At 41.4% G+C, this 20,937-nt stretch overlaps 1 protein-coding gene across 4 annotated transcripts in view; it reads right to left on the bottom strand.

Annotated features, from left to right (window-relative positions):
* Positions 1–20,846, bottom strand: part of NUP98 (nucleoporin 98 and 96 precursor) — a 110,153-nt gene extending 89,307 nt beyond the window's left edge. For all 4 annotated transcript variants that reach the window (XM_053923692.1, XM_053923693.2, XM_024572806.3 and 1 more), the window contains exon 1: positions 20,684–20,846. The gene's annotated coding sequence lies outside the window, so the exon portion shown is untranslated. The remainder of the gene's footprint in view (positions 1–20,683) is intronic.
* Between the last annotated feature and the right edge of the window lie 91 nt (positions 20,847–20,937).

The following is a 20,937-nucleotide window of genomic DNA, read 5'->3' as shown; positions in this document are numbered from 1 at the left end:
TAAAGGAAATTCACCTGTTCCAAACCCAAGAACAATGGACAAAAATGCAAGGACCAAATCCAATTTACTGGAAGAAAAGCACCTCATTCAAGCTCAACCTATCTTTCTGGTTCTGGTGAGGATGAGCTTGGCTTAGTCTCAACCCTGATCATACTGGGATTCTAAATGTTTTTTTAAAAAATTATCACCATGGAAGCAAACCGAGATTTTGAAAGAGCCTCATGATTATTATGACTGCTAGAAATTAAAGAATGGCTGACCCTTTTAACACTTTAACCATTTGCTCTTTGAACAAAAAATTAATTTTCCTGACTATGCTATGAAATGTCACTGACTCAATGAAATATGCCCCCCTCTCCACCTTTTCCCTTACCAAACTACCTACTAACTCATTCTTTAAAACCTAGCTCAAATGTCATCTCTTCTATAAGCTTTCCCTAACCCCATCTAGCAATCAGTCTTTCTTCTGGGATTCCACATTTCCCAGCACATTATGATTTGTTTACACATATCATCTTGACCCTGACTCCCTTTAATGGAAACTGTAATAACACCAACTACACAGACATCCCTTTAGAACTGAAGGATTTTGTCCCAGCTGCTGGAAAGTACTAGCAGAAAACAGCCCTCAGCTATCAGTCCTCTTCAGAACTGCCTCTCCTCTGCAGAAGAGTACAGCCTCACCCACAGTCATAGTCTCTTTCTGGGACAGTCCATGTCCAAAAGCCAGGCCACTGTGCTCCAATTTGGAATAACTCTAAAGGGTGCTCCAATTTGGAATACTCCAGCTTCATGAGATTGGTTAAGGCCTTCATTGAAACAGTATCACAACTGGTTCCAGTCAAGATGGTGGAGTAGTTAATGGCAGTACTTAGAACCTCTCACAACTACATCAAAATTACAACTGAATTACAGAACAAGCTTCATCCAGAATGCCTGAAATCTAGCAGAAGTCCTATGACTAAGGATATAAAGAAGCTGCCACATTGAGACTGGTAGGAGTGGCGAAGACGTGAAATGGGCTGGTCCCACACCCACACATGTGGCAGTTAAAAATCAGGAGGAATATCTTGCCTTCACAGCTCCTCCCGACCCCCCGCCCAGAACAAAGGGTCCCAGCCCCATGTCAGAACTGCCAGCCCACAGTTCCAGGGCCAAAAAAGAAGTCCCCATAACTCTGGCTGTATAAACCAGTGGAGACTGTGGCTGAGTGAGACACAGGCTCCTGGAGTCCCAAGCATTCCCCTTAAAGGGTCTGCACACAGGCTTACTCAGACTCATTCATCTTAGCTCCAGCAGCAAGAAAGGCACCAAGGACATATGAGGAGGATCTGAACTGTCTGGAATCAGAGTGAGAACTGGAGAGGTAGCTTTCTCCCAGACAGAAGTGCTGGCAGAGGCCACTGTTGCTCTGCTGAGCCCTCCCCTCACAGAGCAGGCAGGTGGCGCCATATCTGAGTCTCCACTGACCAAACTAACATTGTTTGCCCCGCCCTGGTGATTCTCTAAGGCCCTGCCCCACCTAACTTTTGGCCCCATCCAAGCCATTTCCAGTGGCTTTTCTATACAAATGGCCGGTCCTGGCTCATGCTTCAGACTTTTCTAAAATCTCTGTACACCCTGTACCTCTTGCTGGCTGGCCCCATGCCTGGCACTAGCACAGCCAGCCTCCTCAGTTCAAAGCTTGGCCTCTCCCAGGCACCTCCAAGCACAGCACAAGTAGCAGCCTTCTGCTGATGGCTCTGTACCTCATGACGATGGCCAGGGCAGGGCACAGTTGGTGGCTGACCTTGCACCTCCAGGGAAGCCCCAGCGGTAGTACACCTGGAAAACAGCTTCAAACCATGCCAGATTACAACCTGAACACCTCTGTGAGTAACACACTCAAGGGCCAGACCCGGCTGGCACCAAAGCCCCAATGAAGCCAGTCCTGCTCCATGGGGTTGGACCCTGCACAGCAGCAGGTCCTCACAGCTAACTGGCCCGGGTGTCAATCCCTCCCAGCGATGTTCCAACAGCAATCAGGGCACAACTACAACAGGACAGTGCACACAGCCCACACAGGGGCACACCTGGAGACCCCAACTCGGGTGACCTTGGGCCCTAAAGAATACCTACTATATAGAACACTCTACCAAGTCCAGGAGATGTAGCAGCTCTACCTAATACATAAAAACAAACACAGGGAAGCAGCCAAAATATGGAGACAAAATATCAGGTCCCAAATGAAAGAACAGGAAAAATCTCCAGAAAAAGAACTAAATATAATGGAGGCAAGCAAATTACCAGATACACAATTCAAAACAATGGTTATAAGGATGCTTAAGAAACTTAGTGAGAATTTCGATAGCATAAAGAAAGACATGGAAACCATAAAAAAGAACCAGTCAGAAATGAAGAATATACTAACTGAAATAAAGAATAAATTATAAAATATTTATGGAGAAAACCAAGATGGAGGCATAGGTAGACACACTGTGCCTCCTCACACAACCAAAAGAAGGACAGCAACAATTTAAAAACAAAAAACAACCAGCACTGACAGAAAATTGAACCGTATGGAAGTCCGACAACCAAGGAGATAAAGAAGAAACATTCATCCAGACTGGTGGGAGGGGAGGAGACGGGCAGCCAGGGCGGACAGGACTCATGGCAAGGCGGCTGGACCCACACACTTGGTGGATTGTGGAGCGAACATGGTAGGCAGTGCGACTGCCAGCAGACCCCATGGTCCCACATTCGCGCATAGATAAACTGGGAGGAAAGGCGGGGGAGCGAAACAGACTGCGCAACCCAGGGCTTCAGCTCTGGGAAATAAAGCCTCAAACCTCTGATTGAAAACACCCATGGTGGTTGAGGAGGCAGCGGGAGAAACTCCCAGCCTCACAGGAGGTCGTTGGAGAGACCCATAGGGGCCTAGGGCGTGCACAAGCCCATCCACTCGGGAATCAGCACAACAGGGGCCCAGTTTGATTGTGGGTAGCGGAGGGCGTAATTGAAATACAGCAGAGAGTGGAGCAAGCACCACTGCTCCCTCTCGGCCCCTCCCCCATGTACAGCGCCACAGTCCAGCGACCAGTGTTATCTGGCCCTGATGAACACCTAAGGCTCCGCCCCTTTATGCAACAGGCATGCCAAGACAAAAAAAAAAGGCCCAAATGAAAGAACAGATCAAAGCCTCAGAAATAATTCAACTAAGCAGCGAACAGATAGCCAACCTATCAGATGCACAGTTCAAAACACTGACAATTAGGATGCTCACAAATTGGCTGAATTTGGTCGCAGATTAGATGAAAAAAAATGAAGGCTAAGAGAAACAAAGGAAAATGTACAGGGAACCAATAGTGAGACGAAGGAAACTGGGACTCAAATCAACGGTGTGGACCAGAAGGAAGAAAGAAACATTCAACCAGAAAAGAATGAAGAAACAAGAATTCGGAAAAATGAGGAGAGGCTTAGGAACCTCCAGGACATCTTGAAACGTTCCAACATCCGAATTATAGGGGTGCCAGAAGGAGAAGAGGAAGAACAAAAAATTGAAAACTTATTTGAACAAATAATGAAGGAGAACTTCCCCAGTCTGGCAAAGGAAATAGACTTCCAGGAAGTCCAGGAAGCTCAGAGAGTCCCAAAGAAGCTGGACCCAAGGAGGAACACACCAAGGCACATCATAATTACATTACCTAAGATTAAAGATAAGGAGAGAATCTTAAAAGCAGCAAGAGTAAAGGAGACAGTTACCTACAAAGGAGTTCCCATAAGACTGTCAGCTGATTTCTCCAAAGAGACCTTAAAGGCAAGAAGGGGCTGGCAAGATGTATTCCAAGTCATGAAAGGCAAGTACCTACATCCAAGATTGCTCCATCCATCAAAGCTATAGTTTAGAATGGAAGGGAAGATAAAGTGCTTCTCAGATAAGGTCAAGTTAAAGGAGTTCATCATCACCAAGCCCTTATTATATGAAATGTTAAAGGAACTTATCTAAGAAAAAGAAGATAAAAAATATGAACAGTAAAAGTGACAGCAAACTCACAGTTATTAACAACCATACCTAAAACAAAAACAAAAACAAACTAAGCAAACAACTAGAACAGGAACAGAACCACAGAAATGGAGATCACATGGAGGGTTATCAACAGGGGAGTGGGAGGGGGAGAGAGGGGAGAAAGGTACAGAGAATAGGTAGCATAAATGATAGGTAGAAAATAGACAGGGAGAGGGTAAGAACAGTATAGGAAATGTAGAAGCCAAAGAACTTATATGTTTGACCAATGGACATGAAACGGGGTGGGGTGGGGGGATGTGGGAGGGAAGGGGTGGGTGGGATGGAGTGGAGTGAAGGGGGGGGAAATGGGACAACTGTAATAGCATAATCAATGAATAATTTTTAAAAAAGGAAAAAAAAGAATAAATTATAGCCCTGGCTGGTGTGGCTCAGTGGGTTGACTGCAGGCCTGTAAACCAAAAGGTCACCAGTTCGATTCCTGGTCAGAGTACCTGTCTGGGTTGTGGGTCTGGTTCTCATCTGGGGGCATGAAAGAGGCAACTGATCAAAGTTTCTCTCACAGAGTGTTTCTTTCTCTTTCTCCCTCCCTTCCCCTACCTCTAAAAAATAAAATCATTTACATGGAATCAACAGCAGACTAGATAAAGCAGAGAAGCAAATCAATGATTTAGAATATAAGGAAGCAGAAAATAATCAGAACAGCAAAAAGAAAAAAAGAATAAAACAAAAATGAGGATAATGTAAGAAGCCTCTGGGACAACTTCAAGCATACCAATATTCATATCATGGGGTTGTTGGAAGAAGTCAGAGAGCAAGAAATTGAAAGCCTGCTTGACAAAATAGTAATGGAAAATTTCTCTAACCTGGTGAAGGAAATAGACACGTAAGTCCAGAAAGCAAAGAGTCCCAAATGAGATGAACCCAAAGAGGCCCACACCAAGACATGTCATAATTAAAATGCCAAAAGTTACAAGACAAAAAGAGAATCTTTAAAGCAGTATGAGAAAAGCAGTTGCTTACCTACAAGGGAGCCCTCCATAAGACTAGACTGTCGGCTGATTTTTCAACAGAAACTTTGCAGCCAGAAGGAATTGGCACAAAATATTCAGTGAGAAAAGCAAGGACAACAACCAAGATTACAATACCCAGCAAAGCTATCACACAGAATCAAAAGACAGATAAAGAGTTTCCCAGACAAGAAAAAGTTAAAGGAGTTCATCACCACCAAACCAGTATAAGAAATATTAAAGGGTCTTCTTTTTACTTTTTAAAAAGATTTTATTTATATTTATTTTTAAAATTTTATTTATTTATTTTTGGAGGAAGGGGAAAGGTGGGAGAAAGAAAGGGAGAGAAACATCAATATAAGAAACATTCATCAGTTGCCTCTTGCATGCAGTCCAACTGGGGACCAAACCCACAACTCAGGCATATGCCCTCACTAGGAATCAAACCAGTGGCCTTCTCCTTTGTGGAGCAATGCCCAGCCAACTGAGCCATACTATCAGAGCAAAGGGTCTTCTTTAGGAAGAAGAAAAAAAGAATGAAAAATAATGTCAGTAAATACATGTCTATCAACAATTACCATATTTTTCGGACTATAAGATGCACTGGACCATAAGACTTCCTGCAGCAGCGACCCTGTTCCTGCCTCCTGTGACCCCGCTCCACTGCCCCCCACCCCCCAGCGAGCCAGGTAAGCTACACTGGACTGTAAGATGCACCCCAATTTTCCTCCCAAATTTGGGGCGGAAATAGTGCGTCTTATAGTCCGAAAAATACAGTACTTTAAATGCAGACAGATTAAATACTCCAATCAAAAGACATACAGTGACTAAATTGATAACAAGACTCTCCGATATGCTGTCTATAAGAGACTCACATCAGATCAAAAGACACAAAGACTGAAAGTAAAGGAATGGAAAAAGATATGTCACAAAAATGGGAGCAAAACAAAACTAAAAAAAAAAGCTGGGGTAGCAATAATCATACCAGACAAAATAGGCTTTAAAACAAAGGCTATATAACAAGAGACAAAGAAGAACCCAGCAACTCCACTTCTGGGTAGTTACCTGAAGACCCCAAAACACTAAATTGAAAAGACATACATCTACATGTTTATTGTGGCATTATTTATAATAGCCAAAATATGGAAGCAGCCTAGTATCTATGAATAAATGAATGGATAAAGAAATGGTGCATATATACAATGGAATACCACTCAGCCATAAAAAAAGAAATCTTGCCATCTGCAACAACATGGATGGACCTAGAGGGTATTATGCTAAGTGGAATGAGTCAGACAAAAAAAGATAAATGTCAGACCATTTTAAATATATGTGGAATCCAAAAATAAAATAAACAAACAAGCAGAACAGAAACAGTCTTCATAGATACAGAGAACATTTTGATGGTTGCCAGATGGGAGAGGGGTTGGTGGGATGGGTGAAAAAAGTGCAAGGACTTAGAATTGGTAGTTACAGAATAGTCAGAGATGTAAAGTACAGCATAGGGAATATCGTCAATGACTACTACTTATGGTGTCAGATGGGTACTAGATTTACAGGGGTGATCACTTTGAAAGGTATATAAATGTCTAATCATAGGGTTGTATACCCAAGACTAATATAATACTATATATCAATTGTAATTAAAAAAAATTATTACAACTCAATTTCTCTGTCAATGCTTTGTTTCCTTTTCCTCTCTCGCACAAGTGTTGATTTCAAGAGTACTGTCTAGTAAAACTCACATGGGATTGTCTCTAACTCAGTCTGCTTCCCAAGGAACTCAACCTATGGACCCCCTTCACCCTCCCAATACACAATGAACTTCTCCAAGGTATGGAACAGTATCATTTGTTTACTATCCCAGAATCTGACACATGTCTGAAACACTCATGCACCATGCCTTGACAGTGATAGGCACTCATTTTCTAAATAAATGACAGTCATTACAATGTGTTTTTTAAACACAGACTGTTACTTTAGAAATAACTTCTAAGTTAAAAATAAACTATGCTAGATTAATTCTGGCAACAAAAAGAAGCCACAAAGGGAAGATTCCTGATAGAATTTATCATCTAATTCAGAGGTTTCAAAAAGGAAGAGATCACGAAACGGCTGGATATAATAGCAGACAATTCTTCATTTGGCCTGGTGTGTGTGTGTGTGTGTATGGTATATTATACATATATATGTGTATATGTATGGAGAAATGTTTATGTATAGATTATCTTAAATTAGCTAATAACATTTAAAATAGGGATATGTCAGAAAAATATATTTTTGGCTTTTCATGAAAAACCTGATAAACAAACTAGAATATAATCACTTTATGGCAGTAACAGTCTGGAGCTTAGTAGCAACTATGCCCTTAGTTCACAGCCATATACTCTCCAACGTGCCTCTCCAAGTTTTAGAACTTGTTGATTTTGATGCCTTTTAGTGCTTCTGTTGTTTTTTCTTTCACCTCTTCCCCATCAGCAAAACGTTTCCCTCTGAGGAATTTTTTCACGGGGAAACCAAAAATAAGCTGCTCGGGGCCAATAGAGAGGGTGAACAGGGAGGCTGGAGCACGGATGTCATGCTGTTTGTTTTTTGGTCAAAACTGCTATACACTCAGCTCATGTGGGCAGGTACACTCATAAATCACCCATCATGAAATAGGCAAAAGCACTGCAAAAAATTTCAGTGAAGCCAAATGCAGTCTCTCATGCCAGCTGGTATATAGATGGGTTCCTAGAACACCCACCTAGTGGGGGAAGCCTGTGCTACACGGGGCCTGCCCTCTGGAAGAGAATTCCAGTTTTGGGGGGTCCCACCTTGTACATGTACACACACACACACACAGTAAAAGTGAAGAGAAAGACTAGAAAAATACATGAAAGTAGTTGTCTCTGGACTGAGAAAAGGAAATGGGACATGGGGCAGAGAATTCAGACGACCCAAACTTTTCTGAATGTTTGCTTCCTCTACTAACAACAAAAGATTTACAGAATACAACTTTTTGCACCATTTTTCCATTTTAAAAAAAGGTAGAAAATCCATTCAAGAAAGAGAAAGACATAATCCTAGAGACTGAAATGTGTGGAACTTCTAAATCCTTTAAATTTTAAAGGTATATCACACATTCCTGGAATGATACTAGCTAACATTTGAGTTCTTACTATGTCCCAGGCACTGTTCAAAGCACTTTTTATGAATTATCTTATATAAATCTCCCAAGAATCCAGTTTAGTATTTTTATCCCTATTTCACAAATGGTAAAATTGAGGCACAAGAAATAATTTGCCCCAGATCACAAAGCTATTAACAACAGTCATGTGCTGCATAACAATGTTTTGGTCAACAAGAAACTGCGTACATGACGGTGGTCCCCAAAATTGTACTGTATAGGCTGTGTGCGCAGTAGGCTATCCCACTAGGTTTGTGTAGGTACACTCTATGATGCTGGCACAATCAAACTGCCTAACGACACAGTTCCCTGTTAAGTGATGCATGACTACATTGACTCTAGAGCCTAGAGGTGCTCTAGAGAAAGAACACTGACAACTAATGAGAAATGACTTTGTACTCACTTTGTACAAATAAGGAAAATATAAAATCAGGCAGTACTGAACCAACACTACCGGGGAAAAGAGACACTTCTCTGGCAAACACGGGAGTCCGAGTCACCAGAAAGGTAATCTCTCTTACGGACTGACAATTTTTAAGGCCTAGATAAACTTTCCTACAAAGGTTAACCACTTCCTTTATGGATGCACATACTTATATTCATTGCAAATTTTTTCTTTGTGTAAGACATATTTAGAAAGAAAAAATCAAAATGAAGTAGTGCTCTACAGAAAGTGACAATGCCCTTAAAATATGCTCTCTATGCTCAATCTTCTAATTAATAATTCAGACTATCAGGTACAAGAAAGAGGTAGTCTTAGTAACAGTAGTCCAGTATTCCCCCCGTCCCAAATAGAACTCAATAAACTAATATCCTCGTTTATACGTCCAACTTTTGTGAGCTTTGTGAACTCTGGGCACAATGATAAAGCTTAGCTTTCTTCCAGAAAAGTAGTAGACAGATTCTGACACATGGTAACAACCAAACAACTGCCAACTTTAAGTGCTACCTGTATGACTAAGCAAGCTTGGTGCTCTCTGAGAACAGAAAGTTAAGTGGACAAAAAGGGGCCACATACTAAACCTGACAAGCTCAGGGGAGGCCTCCATGGCAGCCTTACAAACTCAAGAGATCTAAAGTAACTACAAAGGCTGGTCTGAAATTAAAACTTATTAACTAAAAGCAGTTTATGGCAGGTAGCCATGTCCTAGGCTAAAATCTTCCCTGACAAAAGTCAATCTTTGTCTATGTACTTTAACATGCCTTTCTTTTTTAACTTTCTACTTTTAACACGTCAATCTTTTGCATCTACTATAACATGCCTTTGGAATGTGAAAGTAATTTCCTTTTTTCTAGACCCCCTCAGAGCACAGGTACCTCATCAGAAAGGAGACCACAAATCCCCTCACTGTTGTTGAGTTAACTGTTGACTGTTAACTATCCTGTACCCACCTATGTAAAAGAAGTATGTGTCTATCATTTTACTTTTTATCCAACCCCAGAAGTTTCCCCTGCTTTGCTTTCTCCTGCCTCCCTAATCTATCACCAGTGAATTTCATGTAACCCACTTATGTTCTTTCTATTGATTGTAATGTATTAAGTAGGGTGCAGAACTGCCATTTTTCCAGAGCATTTTCTCAGCCTGCTGGGATTCTGCTTCCCATCAATTGTTGTCAGTTTGGCATAAATACATTCACAAAAATTCTCTACAGGTTTGAATGTTTCTCTCATTGACAGTTACACAAATGGGGAAGTATAGGTACACCTCAGACATACTGCAAAAGTGGCATTCTAGACCACCGCAATAAAGTGAGTATCACAAAAAAGCAAGTCACAGTTTTTTTGCTGGTAGAGGGACTTGCCCTCAATTTGCAAAGAAATGCAACACCTGTGAAGCACAATAAATAACATGAAGTATGCCTGTAATTTTTCCTTTCCACTTCAATGAATTCCTTTGTACCACTCAGTAAAGAGCAAAAACAATAAATGTGTTAGGTGAATGAACCAGTGTAGTACTTTCCAGTTTTACAAAGTACTTTTTCATATAGTCTCTCATCTAACCTTCACAAAGTACTAGGAAAGGCAGGAATTAACATCCACACTTAAACTGAATGGAAAAATGTTGATTTTTACCTAAAATAAGAGAGGAAGGGCAGGAGAGTCCGGCAGAATTCCAAGAAGAGATTAGCCTAATCTTAATCACCTAGTATCACATCCCAGCAAAATTACCTATCCTCTGAATTGTCTTACTGTATCCTCCCTATGATTGATTCCTAGATCAAGCCATTTTCCATTTGTTAGGACATTTTTTTTCCCCCCTCTAAAAACACCCCCTTTTCTAACAAATGCTTCTTAAACCTCACCTGCTTCACAACACTGTCCCAGATTAAACCATTCAGAAACACTTCCCTTTCCCCTCCCCCTTTCCAAACCCTGTGACATAAACAAATGCCTCTCAGCTGTTCGTAGTTACGCAACATATTTGTTGTTATACCTGCCACTTGAGTACATGAGCTCTGGTAACAAGTATCTTGATTTTACTCAATAATCTATGGTATCTAATACAGCTTCTTCCTTACAATGCTGAGTAGCATTTTGTTCATCCCCTTAATATAAACTCATTAAAAAAACCCCACATAAGTGGTAGAAAGAGTTTATTAGCTTTGGATTGAGACAAATCTGTATTTAAAACTCTGCCCCTTACCATCTAAATCTAAAGTTAATTTCTCAGAAAATCTAAAATTAATTTAAAATAAAAAGTTATAAAAGGAATAAGAAGCCTTTGCCACTTGCTTGCTACTGTGTAATTGTAGTTAATCCATGACACTCAATCTCTTAAAACCTCAATTTCTCCATCTGAACAACAGACATGCGGCCTATACCAAAGGACTGTTAGAAGGACAAAACTGCCTCAAAGTAGAGCTCCTTAAAGCAGGTTTTTGTTTAGTGTTTCAACCAACCTTTTATAGTATTTCTGAAAATAAGACACATTTTTCATTTTCACCAATAACTTTATTGATTTGGACATTTTGAGTATGTCAGCTATCTCCCACTTGGTTTCTAGTGGGTAGAGGCCAGGGGTGCTGATAAACATCTTCCAATGCACAAGACAGCCCCATAGCAAATAATTATTGGGCCAAAATGTCAATAGTACCAAGAAACTTCAAAAACCACTTTTGACATGTTCAATCAGTAACAACACCTTCTCCATACACTGCACGGATCTTTTTTCAGTTCAGATGCATTTTTACCTTTCTTGAAATAATAAAGCATAATAAACCAAAAATGTGTATATTCTTCCATCTTCAATATTAAAATGGCTACACAAAAATTCACCAATTTCGATACGTTTTTAAAAACATGCACGCTGATATGGCAGGTATCACGATATGATTTAACAAAATTGTTTCGAATGAAGTTAAAGACAAATAAGCAGTATTAGAGCCATCGTACAGAAAGAAACTAAACAAACTTTTTGGCTAACCTAACACTAACCATTTAACACAACCATAAAGCACCATTGCAAAAAACAAACACCCCCCCCCATACAACATACTCAGTTCACTGAACATTCTCTCCCACTCATCTCACATCTCTAGCCTCATTCCCAGCTACTCACCTCTTTTATTTATAAACCCATTTGCCCATTTCTGAAGAAGCTTATTCCAGCAAGAATTAGGTGTGCAAATAACAGTAATCTCTGTGTCAAAGAAGCACACGGGAAGCAAGACTAAACAAAGGTGTGAAGTGAAAAGTGACTGCAACACATTCATAGAGGATAAACTGTCCCTTCCCTGAAGACAGTACTAATTCAGGCACTCATTCTTTCCCCTTTGACCAATGGTTTTAAGCATTTTTAGCTATGGAACCCAATACATAAAACAGACATCAGCAGACTGCCCTGGTCAAAATAAAGAGGACTGGGTACAGTAGAGCCCTTTCAAAGAAGCTTAGGGATGTGTGAACTAGCGGGAAAAATCACTGCCCTAAATTAGAGGTATGGTTCAAAGGACACTGTAAGTTCCCCAAAACCTCTTTCAAGGAGTCGTTGACGTCAAAACTATCTTCATAATAAGTATTAAACATTATTTGCCTTATGACTGTGCTGACTCTGCACTGAAGTGCAATAAGCAATGGTTTATAAAACTGCTAAAATCTGAGCATGAATCAAGACAATGGCCTCAAACTGTACTAACAATCACTGAATTCTTTACTGCTACCCACTTAACAATACAACAACAAAAAAATCCATTCTGACTTGAATGTCCTTGTTAAAACACTAAAAAGTACCGATGGTAATTAATTCTCAACATTTCGGTACACATCTTTTTAAAACTCTGATTATTTTGACGGGATGAAATGGGAAGTATTCAAAAGCAGTTGTACATATTGAAATACAAGGATTGTGAGCTTTTACTTCTGGCCAAGATGGAGGTGTACCGTAGGGAGACACACTTTGCCTCCTCACACAACTGAAAGAAGGACAACAACAAATTTAAAGACAAAAAACAACCAGAACTGCCAGAAAATTGAACTGCATTAAGTCCGACAAACAAGGAGATAAAGAATAAACATTCATCCAGGCTGGTAGGAGGGGCAAAAGCCGGCAGCTGTGGCAGAGGGGGTGCCTGGCAAGGCGACGGCCGGTCCCACATTTAAAGGTGGATAAGCTGGGGGGAACAACTGGGGAGCAAGACTGACTCTGCAACCCAGAATTCCAGCATGGGGTGGGTGAAGGGGGAGAAGGCCTCAAAAGCTCTGGCTGTAAAATTCTGTGGGGATTGCGGCAGTGGGAGAAACTTCCAGCTTCATAGGAGAGTTCGTTGAGAGACCAACAGGGTCCTAGAACGTACACAAACCCACCCACCCACCCAGGAATCAGCACCAAAAGGGTCCATTTTGCTTGTGGATAGCAAGGGAAGTGCCCAAAGCCAGCCAGGAGCTGAGCAAACAGCACTGTTGCCTCTGACTCCTCCCCCACATACAGCACCACATTACAGCAAGGTGGGTTCCCCCACCCAGGAATACCTAAGGCTCTGCTCCTTACAACCTAACAGGAGTGCCAGAACAGATCAAACTCCAGAAAAACAACTCAGTGATGAAGAGATAGCCAACCTATCAGATGCACAGTTCAAAACACTGGTCATAGTGATGCTCATAAAAATGGTTGAGTATGGTCACAAAATAGAGGAAGTGAAGGCTATACAAAGTGAAATGAAGAGAAATGCACAGGGAACCAACAGTAAAGGGAAGGAAACCAGGACTCAAATCAACAGTTTGGAGCAGAAGGAGGAAATAAACATTCAACCAAAACAGAATGAAGAAATAAGAATTCAAAAAAATGAGGAAAGACTTAGGACCCTCCCGGACAACTTTAAACATTCCAATATCTGAATCATAGGGGTGCCAGAAGGAGAAGAGGAGCAACAAATTGAAAACTTATTTGAACAAATAACGAAGGAGAACTTCCCCAATCTGGCAAAGGAAATAAGACTTCCAGGAAGTCCAGGAAGCTCAGAGAGTCCCAAAGAAGTTGGCCCCAAGGAAGCACACACCAAGGCACATCATAATTATACTGCCCAAGATTAAAGATAAGGAGAGAATCTTAAAAGCAGCAAGAGAAAAGGAGATAGTTACCTACAAAGGAGTTCCCATAAGACTTTCAGCTGATTTATCAAAGGGAACTTTGCAGGCCAGAAGGGACTGGCAGGAAGTATCCTATGTGATGAAAAGCAAGAACCTATGTCCAAGAGTAATCTATCTAGCAAAGCTATCATTTAGAATGGAAGGGCAGATAAAGTGCTTCCCAGATAAGGTCAAGTTAAAGGAGTTCATCATCACCAAGCCCTTATTATGTGAAATGTTGAAAGAGATTTATCTAAGAAAAAGAAGATAAAAACTATGAACAGTAAAGTGACAACAAACTCACAACTATCAACTGAACCTAAAACAAAAACAAACTAAGCAAACAACTAGAACGGGAACAGAATCACAGAAATAGAGATCACTTGGAGCGTTATCAGCAGGGAGGAGGCAGGGAGGGAAGAATGGGGGAAAAGGCACGGGGAGTAAGTATAAATGGTAGGTACAAAATAGACAGGGGGAGGTTAAGAATAGTATAGGAAATGGAGAAGCCACAGAACTTCATATGTACAACCCATAGACATGAATTAAGGAGGGCTGGGAATGCTGGTGGGAGGGGTGGGTACAGGGCAGAGGGAGATAAAGGGGAGAAAAAAATGGGACAATTGTAATAGAATAAAGTATACTTTAAAAAATAAAGTGACAGAAAAAGAAAAACAAGGATTGTCTCAAAGTAAAACACTTGTGTGTTTTAAGTGCAAAGCTGAACTAACTGATTTTTTCATGGAACACCATTTTTATTTCAAAGAACAAATGACAAACTATGGTTATTCGGATTGAGAATAAAATATTGGAATTTTGAAAACTGACGGGAGAACCAAGATGGCGGCATAGGTAGATACACTGCGCCTCCTCGCACAACCAGAACTGACAGAAAATCTAATGGCAAGGAAGTCCGACACTAAGTAGATAAAAAAGAAACATACATCCAGACCGGAAGGAGGGGCGGAGATGGGAAGCCAGGGCGGAGAGGACTCGCATGGCCGTGGTGGGACCCAGACTGGCAACGAAAGGGGCAGGCAGTCTGACCACTAGCAGACCCTGCAGCCCCACACTCGCGCACAGATAAACTGGGACGAACGACGGGGAGTGAAGCAGACCGCGTAACCCAGGGCTCCAGCGTGGCAGGGGGGAGGGGGGGGAGCCTCAAACCTCTGATTGAAAACGCCTGTGGGGGTTGGGGCAGCAGCAGGAGAGACTCCCAGCCTCACAGGAGAGGTCGTTGGAGAGACCCACAGGGGCCTAGAGTGTGCACAAGCCCACCCACTCGGGAACCAGCACCAGAGGGGCCCAGTTTGATTGTGGGTAGCAAAGTGAAAGATTGAGGTCCAGTGGAGAGTGGAGCGGGCGCCACTGCTCCCTCTCAGCCCCTCCCCCACGTACAGCGTCACAGCGCAGCTATCAGCATTACCCCGCCCTGGTGAACACCTAAGGCTCCACCCCTTTAAGTAACAGATGCGCCAAGACAAAAAAAAAAAAAAAAAAAAAAAAAAAAGGCCCAAATGACAGAACACTGCAAAGCTCCAGAAAAAATACAACTAAGCGAGGAAGAGATAGCCAACCTATTGGATGCACAGTTCAAAACACTGGTTATTAAGATGCTCACAGAATTGGTTGAATCTGTTTGAAAACTAGATGAAAAAATGAAGGCTGTGCCAAGAGAAACAAGGGAAAATGTACAGGGAACCAATAGTGAGACGAAGGAAACTGGGACTCAAAACAACGGCGTGGACCCGAAGGAAGAAAGAAACATCCAACCAGAAAAGAATGAAGAAACAAGATTCGGAAAAATGAGGAGAGGCTTAGGAACCTCCAGGACATCTTGAAACGTTCCAACATCCAAATTATAGGGGTGCCAGAAGGAGAAGAGGAAGAACAAAAAATTGAAAACTTATTTGAACAAATAATGAAGGAGAACTTCCCCAGTCTGGCAAAAAAAAAAAAAACTTCCAGGAAGTCCAGGAAGCTCAGAGAGTCCCAAAGAAGCTGGACCCAAGGAGGAACACACCAAGGCACATCATAATTACATTACCCAAGATTAAACAGGAGAGAATCTTAGAAGCAGCAAGAGTAAAGGAGACAGTTACCTACAAAGGAGTTCCCATAAGACTGTCAGCTGATTTCTCCAAAGAGACCTTAAAGGCAAGAAGGGGCTGGCAAGAAGTATTCCAAGTCATGAAAGGCAAGGACCTACATCCAAGATTGCTATCATTTAGAATGGAAGGGCAGATAAAGTGCTTCCCAGATAAGGTCAAGTTAAAGGAGTTCATCATCACCAAGCCCTTATTATATGAAGTTAAAGGGAGTTACCTAAGAAAAAGAAGATAAAAAATATGAACAGTAAAAATGACAGCAAACTCACAGTTATTAACAACCACACCTAAAACCAAAACAAAAGAAAACTAAGCAAACAACTAGAACAGAAACAGAACCACAGAAATGGAGATCACATGGAGGGTTATCAATAGGGGATTGGGAGGGGGAGAGAGGGGGGAAAGGTACAGAGAATAAATAGCATAAATGATAGGTGGAAAATAGACAGGGGGAGGGTAAGAATAGTGAAGGAAATGTAGAAGCCAAAGAACTTGTAAGTATGACCCATGGACATGAACTATAGGGGGGAAATGTGGGAGGGAGGTGGTGGGCAGGATGGAGTTGAGTGAAGGGGCAGAAATGGGACAACTGTAATAGCATAATCAATAAATATATCAAAAAGAAAAAACATAAAAAAAACAAAGAAAACTTGTGTCCACCTCCAAGAACTCGTCAGCTTCCCAACTCTAAAAGACTTATCTGAAGAGTGAAAATATTAACTGTACGATTAAACTTGTCAAGAGTTGGAAGTGCTATATAACTCCATAAACTAATGATTTCTAAATGACCAACGTATAAAATCATAAAATCATGCATGGATAAATATCCCTTCAAAGTGCAAGAATAAATGAGTTTTACTGTGACATAGTACAAAAGTTCAATGATATGGTTTCAGATTCCATACTGCAACAAACTTTTAGAAAGGTGTGAGTGCCTTGGCTGGTGTGGTGCAGTGGACTGAGTGCCAGCCTGTGAACCAAAGGGTTGCTGGTTCGATTCCAGGCAGGGTACATGCCTGGGTTTGGGGCCAGGTCTGTGCTTGGGGGTGTGTGAGAGGCAACCAATCTATGCTTTTCTCTCTCTCTTACTCCCTCCCTCCGCCCTAAAAATCTTAAAAAAAAAAAATAAAAAGGTTTGAGTGTAGTGTCAAAGAATATCTACAATTATTTGAAAAGGCTATTTAAAAACTCCTCCCTTCAATTATTAAAGTCGTCTAAACTGGCAGGGCTTGGGGATCAGAGAAAGCCCTACTCCATTTTCCAATATCTGTATGAGGCTGGATTTTGTTCACGTACTTCAACCAAAACAACATATTAACCATCTGAATGCAAAAGAAGATCTACAAATCCAATGGTCTTTATTAAGTCGGACACTAATGAGATATGCAAAAATGTAGGAAAAATGCCACCTGTCACTAAATTTTTAGTGTTTTTAATAAAATCATGTTAACAAATTTATTATTTTTAATCAATAATTTTTTAAAAATTTTGTTTTAATTTTTAGTACAGTAAATACCAGTAGCTATAACCCACATAATTAAAAGCTCCTTGGAGACTTGAAAGCATAAAGGAATCCTGAGACCTCAAACTTTGAGAATTGCTATCATAGACTAACTCCAGTTCCACATTTTACAATCTACCCTACTATATCCAGCTTAAACTCACTCTTAGTATCAGACTTAGCTAATTAGAGCCTTATTTTAAGATATAATTTTTATTTCTCCACTGAAAATTTGAGTTTGTTCCACACTACACTGAATTAAGTACAAACTCTTCAATAAGGCAAATAATTATCAGTATTTATTAAATTCTCAGTGTCAGTGTAATGGGACAAAACCTCTGATCAGTGCATATTTATGTGACATCAAGTACATCAGTGAAATGAAAAGATGATGGAACCACAAAGCATCAAATTTCATTCCATCAATTCAACTACAAGCCTCTGTACCTTCTTCCATAAAAATAGACGTTGCTTTATTTATCCAATGGTCTATCCCCTTCCAAACAAAGCCTTGATTTTTCCTATGCCAGAGAATGAGAGGCTACCACAGAAATGAAAAGAGAAACTAAAGAAAATGAATTGAGGACTCCTATCTTTTCAGCTTCCCAATTTAAGGGTTTTTCAAGGGCAATTTTAGCAAAATGCAACTTATTAGCTGACTTTACAAGCATACACCAGACAACATAATGGTATGATTTTACTGAAATATTGGGAATATTTTCTCTAGAGCAGTGGTCTCAATCAGAGGCAATTTTGCCTCCCAACTGACATTTGACAATGTCTGGAGACATCTGGATTGTTACAACTTGGGGAGAAGGTATTGTGGGTATCTAATGGGTAGAGGCCAGGAGTGCTGCTAAACATCCTACAATGCAGAAGACAGTGCCTCTACAATAAAGAATTATCTGGCTCAAAATGTCAACAGTGCCAAGGCTCAGAAACCTTGCTCTAGAGACATACTATGTCAAGTACAGCAGATCCTTGAGTAATGTCATTTTCAACATCATTTTGTTATAATGTTGATGAGATGCTGTAAGAACTTAACTCTTGTTTATATCAATTAGCCTATGGTTCGTTATACACAGTGTCCCTACAGTTCCAAGAACCTATCAACAACACTAAGTGAGGGCTTACTGTACTTAGGTTCAATTCCAAACACAAAGAATACATCAAAATCTAAAAAAAAATGCTGCTTACTTACCTTGCCTCTAATACCTATTATTTAATCTCTGATTTTCTTAGTCCTCTAACCTTTCAACAAATTCCATAATTAAAAATGTGCTCTTTATTGGAAATGAAACATCAGTATTATTATCCCTTACTTCCTAGGTTAACTGCCACCATAAAAGTATTATCACGATATAACCGATTTTTTTCCTTAGCTGTAAATTTGGTTTCCTGGGTGTTCTACTATCCAGCAGCTAGTGGACAGAAAGTCAGGCACCAAAGTACCATGTAATACATGGTGTGGTTCCTCTTATCTGGGCCTATTTCAGGAGCACACAAATATCCAGCCTCTTTAGACTATTTTTAGGTTTAACTCCTCCATATTTGTTTATTCGTTAAAGAAACACACTTACTCAGAGCCTACTATGCGCCAACCTGAATAAAAAGCCAAAAGTATTTTATCACAGACTAATAAAAAGACAAACAGCCAAAACACAAAATGATTTATGCTATTTATAGCACAAAATGCAGAGGGGAGGAGGCCAGGACTTTCCAGAAGAGAGTAATGCTTGAACTGAGAAAATGTCACAGAATATATACCCTATTCATATCTTAGCATTTAGACTCTATTACTCTTTTATCTCTATTACTCTTATACACTAGTTTTTCACTTTTGCTCTGTCATCTAAACAAGAGCAAAGTGAAGATATGATTGATGTAAACAAAGTGGCAACTAACTCACTTTCAGCAAATCTTAATGAAGAGCCAAAAAATAAGTCTTATCAATGTATTTCCTAGTCCCTCCATCCCGTTCAACTTCTGGTTTGTCTTTTAAATATTCTAACTTCTTCCACCAAGTGAACATACCATCTGTCACCTGGTTAACAAGAGTTTCTTTCTTGATTTTTAAGACTGTCACAGAAAACGCTCACTGGTCTTTTCTTTCTTCCGGTTACTTTCTTCTCCCAAAACGGAGTTTAATTTTCTCACCACCTTCTACTACAAAACTTTGAATTCTGTAGGAGAGAAGCTGTGAGTTCCAAGATACAATAACTGCAAAATTTGCTACCTACTTTTCTAAGTCTCACCTGCACTTTCTGCTTTCTATTCCAATATTGCTGTGGGTCACTAACTGAATTATTTCTTCTGCGTCCCCAGGAGAATAAAAATTTTAGATTTGGAAGGAGAAACTATCCAGTAACTTGTGGGTTTACCGTTTCATTTTCCAAAACATAACATTACTGACATTCTTTAACCAATTTTTTAGTTCTCATGGTCTAGGTTAGGGTACCACTGATTAAGCATCTGCATAATGGTGAATAGAGTTGATAACAACTAAGACTATTGAAGATTTTATCTGCTTCTAACTACCCAATGTCCCCCGTACCCCCATTCCTACCCCAAACGAAATCCTCAATAATGGAAGGATAGAACACACAGAAAAGAATGATGCAGTAGACAAATGTCCAGACTGAGTCAGATCTGGCAATGGCTGATGTCCCTTCTCTGGGCCTCGACTTCTAGACCTCTGAAACTTGTACGTGATCTAGGGTAAATTGACTTAATTACTAAGGTCCTTAGTTATATAGTAATCCGGAAACCCCATCTTTCTCAATTACCTTTACATGAAACACGTGGGAGACCAGAAAATAATCTTTTACTCCACTGATCCTACCTTAATTCCCCGATGTTTCAAAAAGCTAACCAACTCCCGATCCACCCACTCTAACCCCGGACCTGCGAATTTCTCCTGTGGGAGACACCAAGGCAAATAAAGATCATCCCGTAAGAGAGTCAAGGAAGCGCTGGGAGAACATATTCAGGGTTTTAAGGCGCTGCCACCGCAAGGGGCCGGCCCACCTAGTCACCGCTGAGCAAATGAATTAAGTACTAATGGACAGATGGACGCTCCCTCACCGTAGGCTGCGATGAAAGGCCCGGGGCCCAGACCCCACGGATAGCCATTCTCTCCCAGGTCTCGAAGAGCCGGCTAGTGGGTCGCGGGGTCGCGGGCTCGCCCTCACGCTCTGGGCAGAGGTGCGCGCGGGGCGCGAGACTTCAGCGCGGAGAGGGCCTGGGAAGCCCCGCACACCGCCCGCCCAAAGGAGAGGAGGAGCCTGCGGCCCCGAGCCGCCACCACCCTGCCTTCCGACTTACCGCAGTGCGGTGGGGGAGGGGAAGTGTCAGGAGTAAGGGCCTAGGCCCGTTCGCCACCCGCCGCTCCGGGAGCAGCGCGCGGCCGCCACGAAACCGTCCCCACAGTCAACACCACCGACACCGACCGCCGCTACGGGCGCAACGCGCAAAGGACCGGTCTGCGTCACACGCCGCCCGCCGTCAGAGGCTGGCTCCGAACTCTCCGCCCCTGCCGCTTGTGCATTGGTCGCTGACGACGCCACTCTAGGCCCACC

This window comes from Desmodus rotundus, chromosome 5 (genome assembly GCF_022682495.2).
Source record: "Desmodus rotundus isolate HL8 chromosome 5, HLdesRot8A.1, whole genome shotgun sequence".
Classification (NCBI taxonomy): domain Eukaryota; kingdom Metazoa; phylum Chordata; class Mammalia; order Chiroptera; family Phyllostomidae; genus Desmodus; species Desmodus rotundus.
This window is presented reverse-complemented; position numbering and strand designations above follow the sequence as displayed.